General features: G+C 36.1%; 1 pseudogene; it reads left to right on the top strand.

Annotated features, from left to right (window-relative positions):
• Positions 1 to 2,988: 2,988 nt before the first annotated feature.
• On the top strand, positions 2,989 to 9,703 carry LOC101717302 (L-lactate dehydrogenase A chain-like; annotated as a pseudogene).
• The last annotated feature ends 1,798 nt before the right edge of the window (positions 9,704 to 11,501 follow it).

Raw genomic sequence — 11,501 nt, 5'->3', positions numbered from 1 at the left:
AACACAACATATTAGATATTTGGGACAATATTAAAGATGAAATTAATGAATCCCAGCATTATTCAAGGAAGTCAATTTATAAACTAATGGCACAGAAAATATATTTGGTAAAATAATAGCAGAAATTTATCCAAGCCATGAGAATGCTATAGATATTTAAGTCTTGGAGGCATTTAGCACCCCTAATAGACATGATCGGGGGGGAAAAACTCTCTAGAACATATTATAGCTAAACCAACAAAAATATAGAGCAAATAAAGACCAATAAATGACAAAAGAGAGAAACACAAAGTCACTTATAAAGGCAAACCCATGAGAATGACAACAGATATCTCAGCAGAAATGCTAAAGGCGAGGAGGGCATCAAATGATGTATTTTAAGCCCTGGAAGAAAATAACTGTAAACCTAGAGTATTATATCCAACAAAGTTATTCTTTAGAATTGAAGGAGAAATAACAATTTTCCATGATAAGCATAAACTAAAACAATTCTTGATCAATAATTCAGCATTTCAGAAGATACTAAATGAATCCTACACCCAGATGAGCAAATTAGATAAACATAACCAGATGACCACAGGAAAGGAAAAATTTCACTAAAAGAGTAGATAATAGAGAAGCAAATGAGAAGTAAGAAAGAATCAAGCATACTTATTTCAGTAAACCATCAAATCTCTAAGAGGAATAAGAGAGGAAGTAACAAAAGTAGATAATTAAAAGAAAGAAAAGCAACAAAATGACAAGAATTAGCTCATATTTTCCAGTAATAACCCTGAATGTCAATGGTTTGAATTTTCCCATTAAAATATATAGTTTAGTTTTTTGATTAAGACTCAACTATTTGCTTTCTGCAAGAAATCAATTCCATGGCCAAGACACAAAGAAAGAAAGTTAAATGATGAAATATGTTATTTCAACAACGTGAAATGTACAATCAAGCATTAGTAGCTATACTCATATCCAGTAAAATAGATTTCAAGCCAAAACTGGTCACAAGAGACAAATAGGATCACTACATACTGATAAAAAGAACAACCCATCAAGAGAACATAATGATTATTAATTATGTATGCACCAAATTTTGGAGCACCCTAGTTTTATTACAGGACATAAAGGAAAAATTGGGAATGTCTTTGTGTGTGTGTGTGTGTGTGTGAGAGAGAGAGAGAGAGAGAGAGAGTGTGTGTGTGTATACAACCATCTATACTTATTCATCTACAAAAATCTACATTTATTCAAATACAATCACGTCATCTACTTCAGGAACATCATCATAACTCTCCAAAACTAAAATTCTGACATGAAATTCTTTTTGTTGCCTTAAATTCTTTTATTGATATATTTTAGGTATAAAATACATTTCTTAGAACTCCATCTTCTGTAGAACCGAAACTCTCACGTCCAGCAATAGAGCATTCCTCAAATGAGCACTTTCTTGTCCATGTATCTTGCTTGTAGTGCATTGGCAGCAGAGCGGTCAATAATTTTATACTATAAATTCTTCACCCAAGTCACAGCCTCTTACAGTGAGGCTTCACAAAGTTTCCATAAAATCAAGTGTTAGTTGAAGACTTACTAGATAGGAGTGGCAACAAAAATAATGATAGTTAATAATGATCGTCCACACAAAAGTGGTGAAAAATTACAGGGACAAAAATTCAAAAAACATTTCTTTATTTTACGAAGTGCATTAAATACATCTGCTATAACACATGACATACCTAATTATGAAGATTCACATTAGATGCAACCACATCTATTCATTATCAAGTATACATGTTACTTGTGCATTGTATCTGTACTCCAATTGGTCAATTGACAATAAATCTTGAGTTCTTCTGTTTATATAGGCATCTACTACTTGTCCAAAGGTGCCCATTTGGGAATTTAATTAGTTAATTATACTTACTTATAATTTATTTTATACTTAAATATAGTTTATATTATTATACTTAATTATAATTTAAGTATTAGTCAATAATATTTATTTATATTTAATTACATACCATTATTATTTTATAATTCAATATGTATGTCATATGTTGCAGTAGATGTATTAAAGGTGTCCATCTGGCTAATCTTAACTGGGGTTTATAAACAGGATAGGGCTTATATTACAAGCATCCTTAAAAATCATGCTAGGGCTTATTTTCCAGTTAGGTCTTATTTCCAGGAAACTATGTTAGAATGGTCCTCAGGTAAAACCCAAGTTCAAGTAGGTGGAGGGGAGCAATTAAGGAGAAATGGCCCTAGGGTGATGCCCAGGCTCAAGTAGGTGGAAGGGAGTGATTACCTCCCCCCTCATTGCTCTACCTGTAATACAGGATATGGAAAAAATGCTACTTTAATTTTCTATCACTATGATAACTATTTACCACAAGCTAGATATTTATCACAAGAACCAGATATTCTCTTTTACAGTTTTGTAGTCCCAACAAGGATCTCACCGGACTAAAATCAAGGTGGTAGAAGGGCTACAGTCCCTTCTGTGACTGCTATCAAAGTACCTGTTCCCTTGTCTTTGCTGCTTCTAGAGGCTGTTTGCATTCCGTTGCTCATATTCTCCTTCCTATAGATTCAAAGCCAGAAAAGGCCAGTGAAGTCTTTTTTGCATCATGTAAATTTGACCATCTCTTCTGACTACTTGTACTTTTAAAGATCCTTGTGATTACATTGGACTCAGCAAGATAATCTCCTTATTTTAAACTCAATTGATTACCAACTTTAATCCAGTCTTCAACTTTAATTCCCCCACGTACAGTCACTTTAGTAGCCAGGGAATCTCGGACTATAGTAACTAGTCAAATAGTTAATGTACTCTGATCATCAGGAAAAGGGACAAGTGATGTTTGGACCCATTGCTGGGATTTCAGTGAAGTCCAAACATAAGTAACTTTAAAGCATCACAGAAGCTTAGTATTAGACAAGGTCATGAAAGCAAAGTCTGAAGGAATCTGCTGAGACTTGCTCTACCAGTAATAACTTTTCATGTATCATGAAAGAAGCTGAATGAAACCTATCCATGAACTGGCAGACTAACTTGTGAACTTAATGATCGTCATTCAAAATATCTGTCAAAGTTAGTAGGAGAATCCACTTTCTGTTTGATACTTTAAAGTAAATGGTACATTAGTTTTCTACCTAGGATTATTACCAGGTTTGGGGGTGCTGGAGTCTCCTTCTAGAGGTGGTTTCCAGGTTTTTTTCTGTCCTGAACAAAGAATTGGTGAAGACAAGCACAAATGGTTGCAAGGTTTTACATTTATTAAAGGTTAAAAAAGAAACATGCTCTGCAGAATGAGTTTGGGCCAAGAAAAAAATAGGAAAAAGAGTACACTCAACAGTGTGAGAGTGAACTATTGTGAAAGAACACAGTCACATTTTTGGACACAGTCATTTTCTTTTTGGATCACACTCCTCAGGCTGACATCAGGTCTAGGCTGTTCTATCAAAAACCTGCTTGAGTTCTTGTGAGAAGTCCACATGCAGGGCTTTGGGAACCGTTCTACCCATGTATCCTGGAATTTTATAATTAACAGATCATGCCTACATCCCTAGCCAGCTTTCCATGCCCTAGCCATGCTCTAGCCTCTTGTCTCAGGATATTTCATTATTTTACATACATGCATACACACATACACATATACACACACAAACACATAGACATCCACAAATCATGAGCAAAGGAACTAGGAAAACAAGCACATCTTTATATAATTGGGACCATCCTTTTAAAATAATGAAATTATAATGGCCTTCTCTGTGTGTATGCACATAAGTACATTGAGTTAATGTACAGTTAGAACTAGTAAAGAAGACAGTACTAATAAAATATGGCATTACATTATAAGATCTGAGCATTAAGCGTACCTTACATTCATCAGAAATTCTGAGGAAAGCTCACGAAAGCATCATGGACAGTATAGAAAAGATGTCAGTAAGAACAACCTAAAGATTGACTAAGCAGCCAAAATCCCAAATTAGTGAACGTAGCTCAATCTAGAGGCTTCACTAGAGCTGCATTTTCTTAAAATACTTTTTTTTTTTCAGTACTGGGAATCGAACTCAGGACCTTGCACTTGCCAGGCAGGCACGGCACCACTGAACTCCATCCCTGCCCCTTAAAATATTTTTTAAAGACTGTTCACACTTTAATTTCAATAGCAGACCACAGAAAATGTATTTGGATCATGGTGCTGTCAATAACTCTGAAGACTCTGTGATTTACATCCCACATGCCAGTTTACAAGTTAGTCTGCTGCAGTTTCGGGGAGGTAGACAGAAGATAAACTACCTCTGTGACAAAGAACTTTAATCACCTACAGCACAGAAGTCAGAAGAGTCTTGGCTGTCCTGTAGGTTTTCCCTCTAGTTCCCTAAGACATATTGGATTGATATGGAATAACTCCAGTGGGTGTGGCTGCTCACACAGTGAATCAGTGTCACAGCTGAGAGACTCTTAGAGGGGCTTCTGACACCCTGCATAATCTTTGTCCTAAGGAAGGCCTTATCTTTATAATCCTGAAGAGCTAGCAAATCTATCTGCAGGCTAAGGGCTGAGACACTATCTTATCACCTATGGCTGTTTAATTATACAAGCCTCCCTGTAAAGAGAGTACAGAACAAAAGCTGTCAGTGCCTGTACTCCAAAGACATGCAAAAATGTGAGAGATTCATAGGAAATTGTTACCCATCAGGTAATTATGCCATGGATCATTCATGACTGATGCTCAAGTGAACTTTCCTCTAATTGGACACCTTTTAAACTTCTCTGGGCTAAAGAATGGGATGTGACAGCTGCTACTTGCTTTCAAGGTCAGGCATCAAAAACCACATAAACCCCAAATAATACAGGTTACCTAAAAGACCACACAGAATCCTTCACAAAATAACAAACACTTATTCCTCTCATTCCTGAAAATTCGTTATTCTGCATTGATAAGAAATGAGAAAAGGAAAAAAAGGAGAAAGCTTTATTATACAATAATTCTATAACCCAGTGGTTTTATGAATTTCATTGAAGACTTTTTCTGACTTCCAAAACAAAGATAGAGTATGTCAAATGGACTAGCATGTGGGACAACATTTTGGAGGATGGAGGGAAATTAATCCATCTCTCTGCATGCAGAATCTGGAGTAACAAGTTATGAGACCATGACGGCCAATAATAATAGCATCAGTCACCGTTACATTTATTGGATTAAACTTGGGTTTGGTTGGTTAAAGCGCTCTCTCTCTCTCTCTCTCTGTCTCTCTCTCTCTCTGTCTCTCTCTCTTTATTTTATTATCTGTTCATGTAGGTGGTAGAGGTAGCAGTATATCAGGCACTGAGCTTTCCCAAAACTGCTAGGAAATCAGCCCCTGCCATCATCAAATAGTCAGATCTTCCATACTAAGACATCTAATAAACCTGGAACTAGAAGAAAATTCATTTAGAAAGAAGACTAATTTCTTTTTTTATATATTAATTTCATTTATTTAAAATTTTGATTCAGTACTGATATTTCTTTGCTGATTTTTTTGTACAGTTGGTCTGTGTATTTTTGACAGTAGTGTATTGACTTCTTCCACTACAATTGTGTTAGTGGATATTGGATTTTTTTAATTCATTAAGTTTATTGATACCTTTTAGGTATACACTATGATGACATTCATCATTGGGAATTTGTACCTTTACATGATATATCTTGGTTCCTATTTGTTCCCCATTTCACTATCTTCCCTTCAAGCCCTCCACCCCTCCCTATTTACAAAGACTACTAATTTCTTAAGATAGTATTTTAATCTGTTTCTGTTTCATGGTAGAAATCCTTAACTAATTGCCCTCTTTCTAAGTGTCAATTAGCACATTTAAGAAACTCATTTTCCTACTTAATTTTTCGGAATTCACTTTTTAAAAAAATCCACTGGTTATTTGTGGGTACTTTTAGCTCTTGTGTTTTTTGCTTATCCTTATACATTATAAACAGACTTGAAATTATTTTACTTCTAACAGTTCATATTGGACAGGATTTAGATTAAATTCTTCGATGTTCTTTCCTTCAACAGTATCCTTAGAAAGGACATATGCAAAATTTTGCTTGCAATATTAAGGGCAGACAGGAATACTGTTTAATTAACAAATGAGAATGGAGACTCTCAATGAGATAATTTTGCACTTCTTGGGGTCAGTCTTTCATTTAAATTAGCTCTTATATTTTAGACACAAGCTAGGTAATTTGTGATTTGACCAATTTCTGAAAGATTTTGCTTTTAAATGACAAGTGAAACATTTTGTTGTTTTAAAATGATTTATCCCTTGACTTCATATTTGTACATGCTGCCTTCATAAGTACAGACTCTTTTCAGAAGATTGCCTTCATATTAAATCAGTTAAACTTGTTTATAAGTCACACATGAAGATGGAATATATATCAAATTCACAGAGAGGCTAGGGATGAATATTCGTTCAACTTCAAGTTATGAGCACTTTGGATTTATGTGAATTCTTAGCAGTCTGCTTCTCATCTCAATTGAAATTATTCATTTTGGCAAAGAAGTACCCACCCCAATCAATACTTCAGTTTATCACTGTACTGGGAGGGATTGAATAGTTTTTATATCAAATAACAAATTCAGGAATAGATTATTGGACTGAAACACCTTTTCTATGTTGTTCTGAGCAATGGCTTGACTGTTTATTGCCCCCACCTTCAGGCACAAACCAAACTATCAAATTGGATTAGAGGGTATGAGGTTGGGATTTAGTAATACTTGTTTGTCAACTTAAGATCTAAATGCATCATTCATTTTGGAATATTGATGACTCCTTGTGTGAAAAATTTAGGAAAGTCTCTACCTAAGGGCACAGCATAGTGATTAATGTACTCTTTAATGTCTCTGTAAAAAATCCTGTTTTGTGTCTACTCAAAATTTATTGAAATTTTGACCTATTTTTTGTGTGACACAATAAAGAGATAAATGTGAATCAAACTCGAAATGACAAAGAGTATATTTTAAAATCACTGTTGTGATAAGAAGAACAATTCTTTTCTTGCCTATATCCTCTGTTTTTTGTTTTAGCATAACTTTAATAGATGAACTAGTTTCTTCAGGGAGAAGAATTTGTTTGCTTTTGTTTAGTTTAAATTAGTGCTAATGGTCCACATAAGCTGAAAATTAGTTGGCATTTGACAAGTTTACACCTCATGATATCTGTTCTGTATTGGTCCTTTTCTGAATAAATAGTCATCCTATGTTACTTCACTTAAGGGTGAGGGAACATGGGCTGTCAAAGCCTTTATATAGTATTTAATACAAAGAATTTTTCCAAAAAGATCATTTTGTATATTGTTTGAGGAACTGGTAACTTGCCCAAGAAGACAGGGTCATCTGTGTAAGGAACTACATTATCTTCTAGATCTAGATATCTCTAGCATCCACCCTCTTTGTAATTTCCTCATCTTCTAAACTCTCCTGCCCCATGTTTATTAACTGAGTTGCCTCTATTCACTATGCTCTGTCAGAGTTACTGTACATAAACCCAGAGTGTCTTTCAAAAGGGTTATATACCAGTTAACTACTTAAATATATATCTCTTAACATCATGTTGTATACCTCAAATATATGTAATCAAATTAATGTTTTACTTCAATCTATTTTCCTTCCTTTAAATTCTTAGTATTTTTAAATAGTCTTTAATTCTATATATTTTCATAAATTTATAGTTGTTTGAACTTCAGTGTGCCATACTAATAAAAAATTAAAAGAAATGATTAGTTCATTTTAGTTAAATGTTAAAAAATTTAAAAAATATATACCATTGTTTAAGTAGCACATTTTATTTAATATTAAGACACTATAGCAATAAGAAAATAACCAGCCTGATGCTATACCCAAAAACATCAAAAGGTATAATAATTTTCAAGCACACCTCTGATCTCCATTTATTAGACCAACTTGTCCTACTTTGTTATTTTCCTTGGGGTGGAGAACAAGTGCAGAAATTATGACGAATCAATGGGTAATACAGGGAGTTCTTCAAAGGACTGACACTTGGTCTTTCACTTATTGAAGGATAAAAAATTGACTTCAGAGGAAAAAGAAGACTGTGGGTTATGGTCTAAATTTTATCCAAGCACCTTCTAACCTTTAAAAATCTATTAATCAGGCTAGTATTGACTAAATATTTATTGAGAAATCCTGGAGAGAAACACTAGTTGGTCACTGAGTTGACATGATTAGGTCCTCACCCTTGAAGACATAATGGTTTAGCAGAGAACTAGCCACTGTAACAGTATAACCAGTAATTAATTTTGTGATGAAACCTTCCTTCTGTTCACACAGCTGACCTTTAAATATGTAACCATCAGTGAAAGAAAAATGAAGAAGTAGAAAGAGACAAATCCATATTACTACACACACACACATACATTATCTGAATTGCTTCTTCACTCACTGTGCTCAGGCACAGATTCTGCTCTGAAAATCTATTCAGAGAGGTTTTCAAAGGGATGTCATAGGCTTGAGCCACTGCTGCTAAGTTCCAACATTGCCACTGTGCCCCCTGACGCCAGCCCAACATGCACTCCCAGTTCCTTTTGCTTTTAAGTCCAAGATGGCCAGTTTCAAGGACAGCTGATTGTGAATCACCTTAAGGAAGAACAGGTCCCCCAGAATAAGATTACTGTTGTTGGTGCCATTGGCATGGCCTGTGCCATGAGTATCTTAATGAAGGACTTGGCAGATGAACTTCCTCTTGTTGACATCATGAAAGACAAATTGAAGAGAGAGGTGATAGCTCTCCAACAAGGCAGCATTTTCCTTAGAACACTAAAAATTGTCTCTGGCAAAGACTATAAATTTTGATTTTTTTTGTTTGTTTGTTTTGGTACCAGGGATCGAACTTGGGACCTTGCGCTTGAGAGGCAGGCGGCAGAACCACTGAGCTAAGTCCCTGGCCCCAAAAAGACTATAATGTAACTGCAAACTCCAAGCTGGTTATTATCACAGTTAGGGCACATCGGCAAGAAGGAGAAAGCTGTCTTAATTTGGTCCAAGGTTATGTGAACATCTTTAAGTTCATCATTCCTAATGTTGTAAAGTACGGCCCAAATTGCAAGTTGCTGTTTTTAGTCCAGTGGATATCTTGACCTATGTGGCTTGGAAGATAAATGGCTTTCTCAAAACCCATGTTATCCTAAGTGGTTGCAATCTGGATTCACCCCGGTTCTGTTACCTGATGGGAGAAAGTCTGGGAGTTAACCCAGTAAGCTACCATGGATGGATCCTTGGGGGGCATGGAGACTCTAGTGTGCCTGTGTGGAGTGGAGTGAATGTTGCTAGTGTCTCCTTGAGGAATCTGCACCCGGAGTTAGAAACTGATCAGGATAAGGAGCACTGGGAAGAGGTTCACAAACAGGTGGTTGACAGTGGTTACAAAGTGATCAAACTAACAGGCTATACGTCCTGGGCCATTGGACTGTCTGTGGGAGATTTGGCAGAGAGTATAAAAAAGAATCTTAGGAGGAAGCATCCAATTTCTACCATAATTAATAAGGGTCTCTATGGAATAAAGGATGATGTCCTCCTCAGTGTTTCCTGTGCTTTGGGACAAAATGACATCTCAGATGTTGTGAAGGTGACTCTGACTCCTGAGGAAGAGGTTCATATGAAGAAGAGTGCAGATACCCTGTGGAAGATCCAAAAGGAGCTGCAATTTTAAAGTCTTCTGGTGTCACACCACTTCACTGTCTGGGCTGAAAGAGAATTTAGTTGGAGGCTGTGCATGTTGTCCTGTTTATCTGATCTGTGGTTGAAGCAGTAATATTAAGATGGCCTGGGAAAAATATCAGTCTCTCAAAATTAGAATAGAAATGGTTCACAAAACCACACAGTTCTATACTGATGCCAGGTGGTACTTAACTTGTGTAGTCCTAAACAGGTTAGATAAAGTAGCCACACCATCTCTGGGACACCACTGCCAATGTAGCACAGGTTTCAGTTGCCCTTCAAAGCAGATGTATGTTACTCTGCTATGTAACTTCACCAAGCAAGCCTAGCCTGACTTTTTTCCCACATAGTCACAGCCTGGGATCTAGTATACAAATCCAATATTGCATGTCTTGTGCATAACTGTTTTAAAGGATTTTATTTTGTGTAATTAATACACACACATATATATATACACATACACATACATACACATTTATACGAGTTATTTAAATGATATTTTTAAACTACACTCCTTTTGTGTTTCCTTTCTTTAACAAACTGGAGAAAACATAAGAGTGATTAATATATTCTGGATGGTTTTCTGAGTGTTGTGCAGCTGTGATGTCTCTGACACTTTTATCCTAATGCTCTTTGTTTTCTATATTTTGTTGCCACCCCAAGAATCACTTTAGTCTGATCCCAGATGTATTATATTAGAATCTGTGTGAGATGGGTCTGGAAATTTCCATTATTAACAAGAATCATAAGTGATTTGGGGGGAAAGTTTAGGAAATGCTGCTATAGTAGATGACCTACAATTTGAGCTTGTATCATTGTGAGCTTGTATCTTTGGTTAAGAAGCCAGTCTCATACTTCTGCTGACAAAATCATCTGAATCTCCACTGGTTGATCTTAAGTGCTTTTTAGCAGATTCCTCCAAAGGTTAGTTTGCATTCATGCAAAGACCATTATAGTTCCTGGACCCCCACATTCAAAGTTTAAGGAAGATGCTATAATTCTTATTTTGGCAAGTATGGTAAGAGATTCTGGTGAAGGTGATTCTTGTTAGGCATTTTAAAAAATACTGGTTTAATTAGTATTTGTTCCTTTTGAAAAGAAACACATTGCTTTTGGGAAAGGAGGGATTTGAGGGCCGGGGATTTAGCTCAGTGGTTTTGCCTCCTGTTGTGCGAGCGCAGGGACCTGAGTTCAATCCCCGGTACCAAAAAACAAAAGGGGGGATTTGAGAATTGAATTAAATTTGGGATTATAAATCCAGTAGAATATAAAGTGTTGTGATGACAGTAAGTCTTTTGGTTGTTGTTGTCCTGTTCAGTAATGTGACCCAGAACTTATAGTCTCACAGAGTTGGTGCCCCTAACTAGTTATTAACCTAATCAATGAACTCATAGTTTGAAGACCTGAAGTCTGTTTTGTGTGCTCCGGTATCTATAAATACAATGTGACAAACAGAAGGAATTTGCAAATAAATTGGCAAATGGAGAGCAGGATGCTGGTGACAGGATTAAAAGTAGTAGAGAAGATAGCTCCAAAACACAGTAAAACTTCAGGGGGAGAAGAAATGGTCAATGAAGAGAGGCCAGCATGAGAAGAATGATGAGGTCACAGGATACTGAGGGTGAAGGAATCTTTAGTACTCACTGATTGGCCCGGAAGACTTGGATCAGTGCCTCTGAGAATAGATTGCTTTAGAGACTGTTATGGTTTGTCTTTAGATGTGCCCCCAAAGGCTCATGCAGCTACCATCACTGGAAGTGCCATAGGGTTGGAGCCACATAAGCCCTTTG

This window comes from Heterocephalus glaber, unplaced genomic scaffold (assembly GCF_053883595.1).
Source record: "Heterocephalus glaber isolate CG9 unplaced genomic scaffold, H.glaber_assembly_v1.0 deba00001547, whole genome shotgun sequence".
Taxonomy (NCBI): domain Eukaryota; kingdom Metazoa; phylum Chordata; class Mammalia; order Rodentia; family Bathyergidae; genus Heterocephalus; species Heterocephalus glaber.
Note: the sequence above shows the minus strand (reverse complement) of the source record. Positions and strands in the feature narration are given on the sequence as shown.